Source organism: Sturnira hondurensis, unplaced genomic scaffold (assembly GCF_014824575.4).
Source record: "Sturnira hondurensis isolate 20B ecotype Veracruz unplaced genomic scaffold, ASM1482457v3 Scaffold0018097, whole genome shotgun sequence".
Classification (NCBI taxonomy): domain Eukaryota; kingdom Metazoa; phylum Chordata; class Mammalia; order Chiroptera; family Phyllostomidae; genus Sturnira; species Sturnira hondurensis.
In genome coordinates this window covers 3522604-3539005 of record NW_028090728.1, presented here as the reverse complement: position 1 = coordinate 3539005, position 16402 = coordinate 3522604, and the positions used below count along the sequence as shown (strand labels likewise).

At 42.0% G+C, this 16402-nt stretch overlaps 1 long non-coding RNA gene across 1 annotated transcript in view; it reads right to left on the bottom strand.

The window, feature by feature from the left end:
- Nucleotides 1-262: 262 nt before the first annotated feature.
- The window catches only part of LOC119002772 (uncharacterized), a 36849-nt gene continuing 20709 nt past the window's right edge, over nucleotides 263-16402 (bottom strand). The window contains exons 2-3 of the long non-coding RNA XR_005069802.1: nucleotides 1072-1115; nucleotides 263-800 (exon numbers count right to left, since the gene is read on the bottom strand). This is a non-coding gene — a long non-coding RNA (uncharacterized LOC119002772). The remainder of the gene's footprint in view (nucleotides 801-1071; nucleotides 1116-16402) is intronic.

The following is a 16402-nucleotide window of genomic DNA, read 5'->3' as shown; positions in this document are numbered from 1 at the left end:
ACGGGCTTTGGATATTACCTTGAAAATAGACAATACACATTTGTTGTTTCAGACCAGGGTGATGGAGTTTTAGCAAGAGCAAGCCATAACAGTCTGTATGCATTTTCTAGGCCCGATTTCCACGGGAAAACTTGGTTTGAAGGTCTGGCTCCTGCCCACCACTTCGCTTCTGTAGATTATCCATACAGAGCTGAGTCAATTTGCCAGGCCAAAACAAACCGGTCCCCTGCAATTCCACCCCCACCCTCCCACCCCACCCCCGCTTTTTTTCTCTTTTTTAAAGGCTGTTGTAGTGACGCATCCCACAAGACTTACTACTTGCTGGTCTCTTTTGCAACCCTGGGTAAATAATTTGTGAATGCATCGTAATATACAAAACATTATTAAAATCAGTAAACAACCGGCAGCTCCAGTGAACCACAATCTCAGGGTGAGTCCATCAAACCAGTGTTTTGGGTTTAATGAGCCAAGATTATCACTAAGGGTTTGAAGAATCTCTCGTTTAGTTAAGTGTTGAATGTCCTGCAAATGTTGGTGTAACTCCAGTTGCAATTTATTGACTTGTCTCTTTAAATTAGTAGAAAAAGCTCCTCTTAGGTGATGTTGAATATCACTCCAGGAGTATTGGCTGGAGTTCCATTGTGGTGGGGTGACACACAGTTTGGAGAAACCAGGATCACAGGTCAGCTGCTGACGGGTCACTAGCGCATCCTGGAGTTCACCAATCCAGTTGAGTGCTGATTCGACTGCAGAAAGTCGAGTCAGGATTTCTTGATCAATCTAGGCCTGTTGAAGCATTTCTAAAGTGGAGTTTTTTAAGAGAACATCAACAGTATGAGCAGTTTGAACTGACCCAATGAGGGCAGCAGTTGCTGTGGCCACAGTAGCCACGACAACTATAGCAGAAACAATAAATGCAATTAAAGTGCCAACAAACTGTCAGACTCATAAGGAGGACGGCACATTGTTAAGTGCTATTATGCCATGGGGATCTTCCCATTTTCTGTTTATATTAACTGGCGCCCATATTTGAGTTTGTCTTCTAACTATATAAACTGTAGTGAGGCTTACCTGTGTAATATCGAGATGAGTAAGACAGCTGGCATTTATGGAGCCTGCAGGAACAGGCAAAGAATAAATTTTTGTTGATTTATTATAAAAGACTTGAGCTGTCCCTGGAGTTGTCAAAAACAAGTAAGGGTGAGAGGTACACACTGTGACCCAATCCTGTTTTAGAGGGCCATCCTGATAGAGGTTTTTTAAAAATTTTTATACAGGTGTTTTCTAGCAATAAAAGGCAAACCCATTTTCCATGAATTGTAATGCCAAGGGCTAGTGTGGTTGGGAGAAACAATGCTGATAATAGGTGCCCCAGTCTGGCCCCTCCCACCACATATCAGTATATGGGATTTGAGGCAGAGCTGAAACTATTGTTGTGCTAAATTTAGCCAGTACCTTCCAATTATCCCCCCAGTTCTCTACTTCAAAGGGACTTTTGGGGAGAAAAGCAATAGTGGCATTCAATCCTCTGCACAAAGACCAAGAGACTGAGTCTTTATGGCTCTTGTCTAAAGTACCAAGAGGAACCGGAGGGGGATTGAAAGTATGATAAATCTTCTCCTAGGTATGCGGGCCAATTATAGTTACTATGGAAAGCTGATAGTAATTATTGTATTGCCCTTAGCTTGCAGCATAAAGTTGCTCCTTTAAAGGAAAACATAAAGTGTCAATAAGAACAAAAAAATAAATTAGTAAATACTTAGCAACATAAACCGTATTTTTTGGCACCAGAATTCAGTGCTTGTTTTCTTCTAGTTGGCCAGTGTCAGCTGGGCCACCTGGTCTGCTAGCTGATCTGTTTTCATTTCCAGGTAGCACAGCTTGATGTCTGTTTTGTTCATGATAAGGCTTCAACCTATTAGCTGGAAGCCAGACAGACCTGTAGGGATGGAAACACATGCATACCCTCTTCCCCATGTTAAGAGATCTACAGAACTCTGTCAAGTACCATCTCTCAGTGGATCTCTGTATAGAACCTGAGGATAAGATGACTTTGGTTCTTTCTTCTGAAAATGTTTCTTAATTGGAGTACAGAGTGATTCATCACAGTTTAGAAAATTATAGGTAAACATAGCTAACATAATCAAATTTGGGGGATAGACTCCTGACTCCCCCTTTTTGTTTTTTTAAGAAGATTTTTAAAGGTATGATGCACCCATTCAACAATTATCTGACTGGTTGGATTATAAGGTATTCCTGTTCTTTTAATATATTTTACTGATTATACCATTGCAGTTGTTCTCTTCCCCCCTTCATCCCCCTCCACCCTGCACACCCCCTTTTCCACCATCCCCCCATTTAGTTTATGACCACATGTCTCAAGTTCTTTAGATTCTATATTTCCCCCACTATTTTTGCCCTCCCCCCCACCTATTTTCTACCTACTGTCTATGCCATTTTCTGTACCTTCTCCCCCCTTCTCCTCCTCCCTCTCCCCTGTTGCTAACCCTCCATGTGTTCTTCATTTCTATGGTTCCACTCCTGATCTAGCTGTCTTCTTGGTTTGCTTTTATTTTAGGTGTGGTGGTTAATAATTGTGAGTTTGCTGTCCTTTCACTGTTCATATTTTTTATCTTCTTTTTCTTAGATAAGTCCCTTTAACATTTCATATAATAAGGGCTTGGTGATGATGAACTCCTTGAACTTGACCTTATCTGAGAAGCACTTTATCTGTCCTTCCATTCTAAATGAAAGCTTTGCTGGATCGAGCATACTTGGATGTAGGCCTTTGGATCTCATGACTTGGAATACTTCTTTCCAGCCCATTCTTGCCTGTAAGGTCTCTTTTGAGAAATCTGCTGACAGTCTGATGGAAACTCCTTTGTAGGTGACTGTCCCCTTATCTCTTGCTGCTCCTAGGATTCTCTCCTTCATTTTAGTCTTGGCTAATGTAATGATGATGTGCCTTGGTGTGTTCCTTCTTGGGTCCAACTTCTTTGGCACTCTCTGAGCTTCTTGGACTTCTGGAAGTGTATTTCCTTTGCCAGAGTGGGGAAGTTCTCCTTTATTATTTGTTCAAATAAGTTTCCACTTGCGGCTGTTTCTTTCCCCCTTCTGGTACCCCTATAATCCAGATGTTGGAATGTTTAAAGATGTCCTGGAGGTTCCTAAGCCTCTCATTTTTTTAAATTCTTGTTTCTTCATTCTTTTCTGGTTGGATGTTTTGTTCTTCCTTCTGGTCTACTCCATTGATTTGAGTCCCAGTTTCCTGTCCATCACTATTGGTTTCCTGTGCATTTCCATTCATTTCAATTAGTTTAGCCTTCATATGTTCCTCTAATTTGTGACTATAATCAACCAGTTCTGTAAGCATCCTGAACACCAGTGTTTTGAACTGTGCATCTGAGAGGTTCACTATTTCTTTTTTGCTTAGAGTTATTGGCTCTGGGGCTTTGAGTTCTTTTTGAGCCATATTTTGGACTGTTTGTGCCTGTTACGTATGAGAAGCGGAGCCCTAGGTGTTCACCAGGGTTCGGCAACTCAGTGGCTGGGTTGTGACGCTGTATTTGGGAGCGGGGTCAAAGGAAAACAATGGCAGTCCCCTCTGCCGCCTCCTGCTGCCAGGGCCGCGCAGTCTGTCCCACTGCGAGCGAATGTGCAGCCACTTTCAGCCCTCTGCTGATGGGTTCTCCCGCTGGGGCCTGCGCGGGCCATCTCACTGCTCACTCTGCTGGTTTATCTGCCCACAAATGTGTGACCGAGGTCAGCCGGCCCCGCACCCTCACTGGGTCCGCACTGCTACCCAGGCTGCCTGCACACCTGGGGTCGGGGGATCCTTCCTGCCTGACCCTGCTCTGCTGCTGGCTCCGCCCCTCTTACTGGTCCTGGTTGAACGGACTTGTTGTCAGACTTCCATATAGTTTGATTTTCTGTTCTTTGGCTGTGTCATTGTTTACTAAACCTTTGTTGTATTCAAACTTGGTTGTGGGAGAAGGCACAGTATTTCCACCTATGCCTCCATCTTGGCGGAAGTCCAGGTATTCCTGTTTTATGTTGGATATTCTAACACTGAAGGCAGGCTTGAGCAGAATGGGCAAGATATCCTGGGCCATTATCAGTTTTAATTTGCTGAGGCCGACCCAAATGACCGAAGGCTTCAAGCCAGTGGGCTTGTATATTTTTAGCAGACTCTCCTGTTAAAGCAGATGCATGTAGGGCACCAGAGTAAGTGTCAATAGAAATGTGAATGTATTTGAATTTTTCAAAGGGAGCATAATGAGTGACATCTGTTTGCCAAATCATTTGAGAACTTAGTCCTCGAGGGTTAACTCCCATGGATGGAGATGCCTTAGTAAGGGCTTGGCAATCAGAGCATTCTTTAATAATTTGCTTAGTTTGGGAACTATAAAGAAACAGTCCTTTAACTTTTTCTATTGCCTTTTTTGTGAAGCTTCGGGGGTCTTATTTTCACCCTTCTAGAAGGGCTCCTTTAAGCCCTTAACCTTTGGCTTTCCGGTTTGCAATAGGTAGGGAGCAGTTGGCTGAAAAATGGCCTCAGTTTTAAAAGTGCCACTTTTCTTCCACTTGGAAAGACAGGCCCTTTGCTGTTTTTGCAAGCTGCAATGAGTTGGAGCAGCAAGTTAACTGTCTTGTTTGTTTTTAGGACTTGGTAGTTCTTAGGTTTAGAGTTTGCAAGGAAAATGGGAAGTATGAGGGGAGTTCTGATCAAACATGTTTTAGACAGAAGTGGTCTGTTAAAGGGCCTTTCGTGACTCGACTGACTAACTATTCCCTCCGGGAGAATAGCCAGTTCTTCCCCAAGGAAAAGATCAGTGTGTATAGGTACTAAGTTAAAAAAATAATACTTAGTCTTCCCTGGAGAATGGCTAGTTCTCCCTGGGAGATAGTATACTTATATTTTATTTTTACAATAAAAGGTCATGGCTCCAGCATAAACAAGGAAGATTCTTAATATTTCTTTAACATGTCACACCTCCTATCCCACTTATAGCATGCTTTAAATTGACAAACATATGAACACATTCATAACTTTAAGAAACAGTTTTTCTCTACTGGCAACTACATTTACTTTTTTTTAATTCTTGGTGATTACTGCATTCTTGCAGTGTGCTCAAAAGTGAGCTGTCTCATTATCTAGTGCCCTTGGAGATTTTTAGGGAGGTTGAAGAAGAGGGAGGGAAGATGCTAAGCTCAGCATAGCTTCTTCCCAGGACTGAAGCAGTCCCTGCACCTTCAGAAAGAGGATTCAGAATGGTTAAAAGACATATTTTCTTATTGTTTTCATTCCTGCATTTTTTACTAAGGGAAGTGAGATCTTTTTTTAATAATCAATTTAAATTCTGAGTAGAATCTTTATGATGTAACAATATTAGAGATCTCATACTATTTACTGAAACATCTGAGAGTGAGATGTTACTTTTAAAACAGAAACAAAAATAAACTTCAAGCAAACCAGTATTTTCAAATTAAATCCTCTAAAGGAGGTAGTGAGACACTAGTCTTTATCTCACACCACCTGGTGCTGTTTCGATTTCTGCTCAACTTTTCCTAAATAACTAAGTCTAAAGATCCCTTATCAGGGAGATATTTAGCAGCTTTAAAAAACTGCTAAATTAGCATAAAACATTGCTCTTGTTCTTTAAAGAGCCCATTCTTGTTGTTAAAGAGTTGCCTTTTTACTTTCAATTTCTGCCATTTCAGATTCCGCAGCCCATTCTAAACCTTAACTAGTTAGTATTGGGGAATATAGTGTAGTGGGTCAAAAATGTACTGTTGGTGAAAACCGTCAGGGAAGGATGCCTGGTATCCAGGGTACCCTAATCCTGCTTATGGGTTTCAGGTTTTTCCCACGCATCTAAGATTGCAAAGGGGGGCTGGAAGCGCCAGGTGACCAACCTTTATAGTGCGCTCCCTGATCGAGCTGAGAGTTAAATGACTGTGATTGGAATTCCCTGTGAGGCCCCTGCACATCTTAGGGATTGACCCCAGACTTACACCTGAAGATCTCAGGCGGGAGATCTCAGAGGAAGGGAGATCTCAGGTGTGCCAGAGGGAGGAACGCCTCTTATCTTTGGTGCTCTAGCAAGAAGCTGAGACACTCATAAACAACCCTTTTAACTAACTCTGAGTTCTCAAAGCAATCTTCGGAGTCTGGCTGAAACGGAAACACTCATTTGCTATTTGCTTTTCTGTTCACAGGCAGGCGGAGGGAAAAGGCAGAATCAAAAGGGCTGCAAGAAGCAGCTTTTAAAGAAAGAATGTGTGAAGGAGCTTGTAAAAAAGAAATTGAAAGTTCATTGCTCTCTCTCCCAAGCCAACCTCTCGTTGCATGGCCTGTCACAGGTGGCTTTGTTGCAGTGAGTGCCCTTGTGGCTGTTAAATGCTCAGCCTGTGCCCCTGAGGTGCAGCGATTGCCAGAGAGAGAGCGAGCAAGGCTTCTGCTTACTAAAGAGAGTGCGGTCGCAAGAGAAGGTGACCTTGGAAAGATACCTTTTTCCCCTAAAATATAACACACCCTATGCCTTCCGAAAAGCACTTGTGGTCGTCAGCCCTTACCTGGGCTCTTGTATGTGTTCCACCCATGTTGGTATGTTGACCACAATGACGGCTGATAGCCTTTGCATTACTGTTCCCAAGCGCCAGATGTGGCGGACCCTGGCCAGCAGAGTCCGCCTGTTGTGGCTGATGAAGAGAATGAATGCACAGGTGACAGCAATCCTGTGGAGAAAAAGGGAACAGGCACAGCTACTCTCTCAAGGGGAGCGCCTATAGATGCCTCAGCCACTCTTTCAAGAGGGGAGCGCCTCGACCCTTGCCTAGACAGGCTTTTATTGTTTTTCTCGGGTCTTACATCAGAGAAGGATTTATTATCTGTTACATAGAATATTATTGTCTACATTTTAGGGACAATCAAGGAAATGAAAATAACATGCAGAGGGGAATGGTGATGAGCTGATTAGCTCTGTCTTTGGGAAAAATCACACCGGCTGTGGAAATTACCTTGAAGATAAACAATACACATTTGTTGTTTTAGACCAGGGTGATAGAGTTTTAGCAAGAGCAAGCCATAACAGTCTGTATGCATTTTCTAGGCCTGATTCCCATGGGAAAACTCGGTTTGAAGATCTGGCTCTTGCCCACCACTTCGCTTCTGTAGGTTTTCCATACAGAGCTGAGTCACATTTGCCAGACTGAAACAAACCAGCCCCCTACAACCAGCCTTTTGGTTCTTTCAACCCCTAGGAATCTAATGGCCTAACTTCCTGGTGGGGTCCCCTTATCCCTCAGGTGTCCTCTAGGCAGCACAGTATGTAAAACAGTGTCAGACCCTCACCCCCCATCCCCTTCTACCCTGTTGGGGATGTAACAAGCTGCAGCACAGACCCATCCTCTCTCTGTGTCTGGTGCCTTGGGGAGGGAGGGCCAAGCAGACTCACCCCTTTACACACACTGCCTGTGGCCCTCCAGTGGCCCACTGCACCCCTGTCTAGGAAATCCAGAACAAGTGTCCTTGCCCATGTGTCCTTGTCCCAAGTGTATCTTCCCTTTGACCTCTCACTTCTTTCAGGCTGGAAGGTGGTGATGGTCACTCAGGGTGTGGACAACAAAGGGCCTTGCCTCACTGGTGGCTGCAGTCCTAACTGGAAAGGATTGTGCCATGGGCTGAACTGTGTCCCCCAAAATCCGTCCATCGAAGTGCTAAACCCCAGTCCCTCATGATGTGACTATATTTGGAGATAATTTCTTTAAAGAGGTTCAGTGAAATGAGGTCATGTTGGTGGACCTCATGCAATCTGCCTGTGTCCTCACAAGAAAAGGAAGTTTGCACACAGAGGGAGCACTGCAGTGGCGCGTGTGCAGCGGGGGCTCGGTGAGTGAGCAGCACCTGCAAGCCCAGAAGCGAGGCCTCAGGAGATGCCAGCCTGCCAACGTCGCAATCTCGCACTTCTAACCTCCAGAATTCTAAGAAAATTTACATTTCTGTTGTTTAAACCCCAGAGTCTGTGGTACTTTGTTCTGGAAGACCTAGCAAAGGAATATGAATCTATTTTAATGTCCCCAAAATATCCTAAATTTCTTCATTTCCCCAGCTCTTTGTGAAATCAAAATACTAATAGATGTCTCACCTTCCTCACCAGCTTATTGAGAGAGCACCACAAGTTATAAACTGGGCTCTACAAAGGCACTATCACTATCAAACCATCTTGGCCTTGCTTACCACATCCTGGTGTGACCAGCATGGTCCAGGACCTTGCACACATTAAAACTGAAATTCTGGAGATTGGGGGAAGATGGCAGCAAAATAGGATGGAGAGGATTTCACTTCCCCACACACATGAGAAAAAAACCTGGCTTGGGGTTCTCCCCCAAGCCTTGGGACCAGGTGAACCTGGCTGGGCACGTGCGCCCGCACCCCAGCCCACAGTGGTGATCCCAGAACAAGAGTGCTTTGAAGAGGACCTGGAATCCCTGGGTAGGGCGCTAGGGAGAGGCACTGGTCTGGATCTTAAGAAAGTGCTCATGAGACTGGCTGAGTACACCAAGAAGGGAGAAAGGCCACACCAATCGCCCCTCAGCCTGCTACAGCCAGGGAGACCAGAAAAACCAGTTTGGCCAGCTGGAAACCAACAAGACATGTTCTTTGTTTTTTATTTTGTTGTAGTTGTTGTTTATTTAAGTAATCTTTTATTTTTTAACTTTATTATTGTTTTATCTTTCAATACCTTTTTCCTCTCTTTCCTTCTTTTTTGTTTTATTCCTTCTTCCTTTCTTTCAAAACTTACTGCTTTTTCCTCCCTTCTGCTGCCTTCCCTTCACCACAAGTGAGACAAAAAACTTGGTACTACATAACCTGGGTGGTGTAGCTCAGCAGATTCAGCATGGGCCTGCAAACCAGAGTATCATGGTTCAATTCCCAGTCAGGGCACATGCCTGGGTTGCAGGCCAGTTCCCAGCAGGGAACACATGAGAGGCAACCATACATTGATATTTCTCTCCCTCTCTCCTTCCCTTCCCCTCTAAAGATAAATAAACAAAATCTTAAAAGAAAAAACTTGGTACTGCGAACAGACCAGGGTTGGACCCAAAGAGGGGACATCTCAACAGTAGAGACACAGAGACAAATTTCACTTTGTTATAGCAGAGAAACTACAAGTTACTGCATTTTCGTATTTTCTTCATTATTCTTACATCTTTTATTTTAATAGAATCTTTGTATTCCTATTTCTGTATAGTCTTCTTTGCCTTGGCTGGTTATATTGTATCATTTGACAGGTTTACCCTGTCCTCTTAGTCATAGTGTACTGCTAATTTACTTTCCCTCACTTCACCTGGGCTCCATTAGCACACTATTGAAGGTCCGATACTCCCTATTCTTGGTATCTCACAGTCCCTCTCATATGATCATTGCTCTAATATTAGTGTAAATAATAGCTGTTCCATACTATTGTAAATACTACACAATGCCCCTCCCAGATCTTAGCCCACTTCATTGTTCCCTGAACTCTGTTACTGTAGTGGTTAACTCTATTCTCTCTCACATTACACCTATTTACTATCCTTTACTCTCACCTTAACTCAGAATCTGACCTCCCACAACCTCACTGCTTTCTAGATCCAATTCACAAACCTTCTCTCCCCAACAAGAGTCTTCTTTCCACTTATTCTAAAATGTGGCTAGTTGGGTTGAAGATCACAATTATCACTATACATAGCCAAAAGACCTCCTATCTCTTCTCTACCAGCTGCTACTGTAAATATCATAGAATACTCTCCTGGTGTCATAAACCATTTTGCCTTCCCCTCCAACTGATCACAAAAAAAGAGTAAGTGGAAGCAGTGAACACCAGGATACCCACTGGAAAAGGAAACCCAACAGCAAAGGAACCACTAACAAAAAACAATAGAAGAAGGTGAAGGAGGAAGTGGAAACCACACAAACCTCAATCCAAGACCTATCTGAAAATATAACAAAACAGTAGAGAAACTACCCTGTGCAAACAACTGCACAAGAGCAAAAGAGACTCCTTAAAACCTTGTACACACAGAAGAACTAGCCTCAACACAACCTGCCCTCACCAGCACAACAAATTACATTAATTCATTCATTTAATTAATTAATTAAAATGGGTGGTGGACAGAGGGACCATCAGTTCACCAGCTGGTGGGAAGGACTCAGAGCCAATGTAAAGGATAGCCCAAGACCAGTGAGCTGGGGAGATCAAGGAGACTACACCACTGAATCTCACAGATATTACACCACAGAAGTTCACACCATAAATGCAGGAAGCCGGAACAAATCAATTTAAGAAGCTGAAGCTAACAAGCAGAGTCTCACAAACAATGGGAAGAGAAAAAAACAAGCCCCCAATAAAAGGAAAGGAGGAAACCTCAGAAAGAATGCTAAATGAAATAAAGGCAAGTCAGCTATCAGATATTGAATTCAAAGCACTGGTTATCAGGAAGTTCAAAGAGCTCACAATGAGCTACCAGAAATTACAGGGGAATTACAATGAACTCACTGCAAATTATATCAACATGAAAAAGGAAATAGAAATTATCAGCAAGGGCCAAGAGGAAATGCAGAATAAGATTTCTGAACTGAAAAACACAGTGGGAGGAATCAAAAGCAGGATGAATGAAGCAGAAGATCAAATCAGCAAGTTGGAGGACAAAGTAGAAAAAAACTCCCAGAAAGAACAAGAAAAGGAAAAGAGGCTCAGAAAGAATAAAGAGGGATTAAGAGTAATGCAAGACAGTATGAAATGTAATAATATCCAAATAATAGGGATACCAGAAGGAGAAGAAGAAGAGCAAGGGATAGAAAATCTATTTGAAAAAGTAATGATGGAAAACTTCCCTAATTTAATTAGAGAAAAAGTCACACAAATCCAGGAAACACAAAGGGTCCCAATTAAGAGGAACCCAAAGAGGCCCACCCAAATGAGGCCCATCATTAAAATGGCAAAATTCCAACACAAAGAGAGAATCTTAAAGGCAGCAAGGGAAAAAAGGAAGTAACATACAAGGGAACCCCAATAAGGTTGGCTACTGACTTCTCAGTGGAAAAACTCCAACCAAGAATAAAATGGCAAGAAATATTCCAAGTAATGAGAAACAGAGGCCTGCAACCAAGGCTACTTTACCCAGCAAGGCTCTCAATCAAGATAGAAGGCCAAATAAAAAGCTTCCAAGACAAAAGAAGTCTAAAAGAATACACCTCCACCAAACCAGCTCTGCAAGATATGCTAAAAGGACTGCTCTAAGGAAAGGAAGGAAAAGAGTGAGACAAAGAGAAATACAGGCATAGAAATGGCAATGAATAAGTACCTATCAGTAATAACCTTAAACGTAAATGGATTAAATGTTCCAATCAAAAGATATAGAATAGCTAAATGGATAAGAAAGCATGACCCACACATATTCTTCCTACAAGAGACCCACCTCAGAACAAAAGACCATCACAGACTAAAAGTGAAGGGCTGGAAACAAATTTTCCAAGCAAATGGCCAGGAAAAAAAAAGCTGGGGTAGCAATACTCATATAAGATAAAATAGACTTCAAAAAAGGGCCATAAAAAGAGACCCAGAAGGTCCCTTTATAATACCCAAGGGAAGAATCCACCAAGAAGACATAAACATTGTAAATATATACAATTATAGGTGGAGATTTTAACACCTCAGTCAAAAAATGGACAGATCTTCCAAACAAAATATCAACAAAGATATTGTGGCATTGAACAATGCCCTAGATGAAATGGACTTAACTGATATATACTGAACCGTTCATTCCAAAGGAGCTAAATAAACATTCTTTTCAAATGCACATGGAACAGTTTCAAAGATAGACCACATGATAAGACACAAAACAAGCCTCAACAAATTTAAGGAAATTGAAATCATCCCAAGCATTTTCTCCAACTACAAGGGACTGAAACTAGAAACCAACCCCAAGGGAAAAGACCCAAAACACTCAAAATCATGAAGATTGAATAGCATGCTATTAAACAACAAATGGGTCAAGAATGAGATTAGGGAAAATAAAAAAGTTTCTGGAAACAAAACAGAATGAACTCGTGACAACCCCAAAAATTATGGGACACAGCGAAGGCACTCCTGAGAGGGAAGTTCATAGCAATACAGGCCTGCCTAAAAAAGATAGAAACATTTGAAACAAACAACCTAACCTTGTGCCTACAAGAACTCGAGGAACAACAACAAAGACAGCCCAGAGCAAGTAGAAGGAAGGATATAACCAAGATCAGAGCAGAATTAAATGACATAGAGACTAAAAGCACAAGTCTAAGGATCAATGAATCCAGGAGTTGGTTCTTTGAAAAGATAAACAAAATAGACAAGCCTTTAAGTAGGCTCATCAAGAAAAGAAGAGAGAGAAACCAAATAAACATAATCAGAAATGAAAGAGGACAGAAATACAATGGATTGTAAGAAATTACTATGCAGAACTGTATGCCAAGAAATTGGAAAACCTAAGTGAAATGGCCAAGTTTCTAGAAAGATAGAATCTTCCAAAACTCAATGAGGAAGAAGCAGAAAGCCTGAACAGACCAATAACAGCTGACATAATTGAAGCAGTAATCAAAAATCTCCCTACACACTAAAGCCCTGAACCAGATGGTTTCACAGGAGAATTCTACAAAGCACTTAAGGAAGAGCTAACCCCTATTCTTCACAGACTACTCCAAAAAAATCCAAAATTATGGAAGAATCCCAAGCTCTTTTTATGAAGCCAGCATCATCCTAATCCCAAAACCAGATAAAGATAATACAAAGAAAGAAAATTTCAGGCCAATATCACTGATGAACATAGATGCTAAAATCCTCAACAAAATATTGGCAAACCACATCCAACAATACATTAAAAAGATCACACACCATGAGCAAGTGGGATTAATCCTAGGGATGCAAGGATGGTTCAATATTTGCAAATCAGTAAATGTAATACATCACATAAACAAAAGCAAAGACAAAATCACATGATCATATCAATAGATTCCAAAAAACTATATGATAAGGTACAACACCCATTTATGGTAAAAAAAACACTCAGCAAAGTGAGAATAGAGGGAGCATTCCTCAATATAATAAAGGCCATACATGAGAGACCTACAGCCAACATCATAATCAATTGGCAAAATCTAAAATCTTTTCCACTAAGATCAAGAACAAGATAAGGTTGTCCACTTTAACCACTTCTATTCAATATAGTATTGGAAGTTTTAGCCACAGTGATCAGGCAAGAAAAGGAAGTAAAAGGCAACCAAATCAGAAAGAAGGAAACAAAACTTTCACTGTTTGCAGATGACATGATAGTGTACATGGAAAATCCTATAGATTCTACCAAAAAACTGCTTGCCGTAATAAATGAGTTCGGGAAAACAGCAGTATATGAAGTCAATATCCAGAAACCAAAGGCATTTTTGTATACCAACCATGAAACAGCAGAAGCCAAAATCAAGAAAAAAATCCCATTCTGTATAGCAACAAGAAAAATAAAATACCTAGGAATAAACCTAACCAAGGAGGTAAAAGACCTGTATGCAGAAAACTATACAGCACTGAACAAAGAAATCAAGAAGACACAAACAAATGGAAACATATACTGTGTTCATGGATTGGAAGAATTAACATCATCAAAATGTCCATACTACCCAAAGCAATTTACACATTCAATGCAATACCTATTAAAGTACCAATGACATACTTCATAGGCATAGAACAAACACTTTAAAAATTTATATAGAACCATAAAAGACCCCAAATAACAGCTGCAGTTTTGAGAAAGAAGAACAAAGTAGGAGGGATTACAATACCTGATACCAAACTGTGTTACAAGTCCAATGTAATCAAAACAGCCTGGTACTGGCATAAAAACAGGCATATAGACCAGTGGAACAGAAGAGAGAGCCCAGAAATAAACCCAAGTCTCTATGGTCAATTAATATTCGACAAAGGGGGCAGCAACATAAAATTGAGTGAAAATAACCTCTTCAACAAATGGTGTTGGGAGAACTGGACAGCTACATGCAAAAAAATGAAACTCGAGCACCAACTTACACCATACACCAAAATAAATTCAAGGTGGATAAGAGATTAAATATAAGCCATGACACCATTGAAGTCTTAGAGGAGAACATTGGCAGGAAAATCTCAGATATTTCATGCAACAACATTTTTACTGATATGTCCCCTAGAGCAAGGGACATAAAGGAAAGAATAAACCAATGGGATCTCATAAAAATAAAAAGCTTCTGCATGGCTAAAGAAAACAGTATTAAAATAAAAAGAGAGCCAACTATATGGTAAAACATATTTGCCAGTGATACCTCAGACAAGGGGTTAATCTCCAAAATATACAAAGAACTTACATGACTCCACTCTAAGAAGACAAGCAACCCAATCAAAAAGTGGGCAAAGGACTTGAACAGACATTTCTCCAAGGAGGACATACAGAAGATCCAGAGACACATGAAAAATGCTCAATATCGCTAGGGATCAGAGGGATGCAAATTAAAACCACAATGATATACTACTTTACACCAGTCAGGATGGCCATCATAAACAAAGCAACAAACAACAAATGTTGGAGAGATTGTGGAGAAAAGGGGACCCTAATCCATTGTTGGTGGAATTGCAGACTGGTACAATGACTATGGAAAACATTATGGAATTTTCTCAGAAAACTAAAAATGGATCTGCCTTTTGACCCAGCAATTCCACTGCTAGGATTATATCCTAGGAACCCTGAAACACCAGTCCAAAGGAATCTATGCACCTCAATGTTCATAGCAGCACAATTTACAATAGCCAAGAGTTGGAAGCAACCTAGGTGCCCATCAGTAAATGAATGGATCAAAAAACTATGGTACATATACACAGTGGAATTCTATGCAGCAGAAAGAAAGAAGGAGCCCCTACCCTTTGCAACAGCATGGATGGGACTGGAAAGCATTATGCTGAGTGAAATAAGCCAGGTGGTGAAAGACAAATACCACATGATCTCACCTTTAACAGGAAGCTAAACAACAAAACAAACAAGCAATCAAAATATAACCAAAGACATTGAAATGGAGAACAGGCGGAAAGTGACCAGAGAGGAGAGGGGAGGGAATTTCAGGGGAAAATGGGAAGGATTTACAGAAACCAGTATAAAGGACACATGGACAACAACTAAGAAGGGTGGAAGTGGGAGGGAGGTGGGAAGCACTGGCAGGGGGGCGGCTGGGATGGGGGTAAAAGACAGAAAACTGTACTTGAACAATCAAATAAATTTTTTAAAAATAAATTAAAAATAAAACTGAAATTCCTGCGTCATCCTCTGTGTCTGTGCTCTGTGTTTGCCCACAGCCCTGAATTAAGGGCTCACTAAGTGGGATGATGGAAGGCAGGGGCTTGTCCATACTCTGTCATGAGGGCAGGTGCTCAGCAAGGGTTGGTGACATATTGTGCAGCGAGTAACACTTCTCCTTGAGTCTCGTGACTGCGGAGTGGGATCACTGCCAAGGCTGACTGCTCTTGACCACCCGTGAGGAGGCACAGAGAGGACTCAGGACAGTCTGTGCCTTTCTCAGACTCCTGCCGCAAAACTGTGGCCACTGCTCACCTCTGGGTAACTGGCATGCACCTGACCGACTACCAGGCTGTGCACACGTCTGAGTTCGGGTGCTGCTGGGTGGGTTGATGGAGGCCCCCAGGGACATCCTGCAGGGACACTGGCTGGTTTCTGCTCAGCTGACAACTAGGCTTTTGCATCACCGAGCACCATTAAGCCAGGTCATGGAGCACCAATTGGAGAACATCTGCCAATGGGATTTTAGGGCTATTCCAGCTATTTATTGCTGTGCAATGAGCCACTCCAAAACCCAGTGGTATAAAACAACAGCCATTGGCCACAGTTCTAGCACAGGACTCTTCTCTTCTATGGTTGCCCACATGCCTCCTGAACCTACCATGGCCACCATTCAGTAACATCAGAGGAAGATGGTGCTCAGTGGAAAGCAAAGGCTTTGATGAGTACATGAAGGAACTGGGTGTGGGAACCACTCTGTGGAAAACCGGTGCCATGGCCAAACCAGACTGCATCCTTACTTTTGACAGAAAAAAACTCACTGTAAAAACTGAGAGAACATTGAAAATAACACCGTTCTCATGTAACCTGGGACAGAAGTTTGAAGAAACTACAGCTCTGCCATTGTCCTGATGGCAGAAAAATTCAGAGTGTCTGCAGCTTAGTAAACGGCATGCTGACTCAACATCAGGAGTGGGAGGGAAGGAGAGCACAACCACAAGAAAGCTGGAAGGTGGGCAAATGGTGGTGGAACACATCATGAACAATGTCACCTGTACTCGGATCTATGAAACAG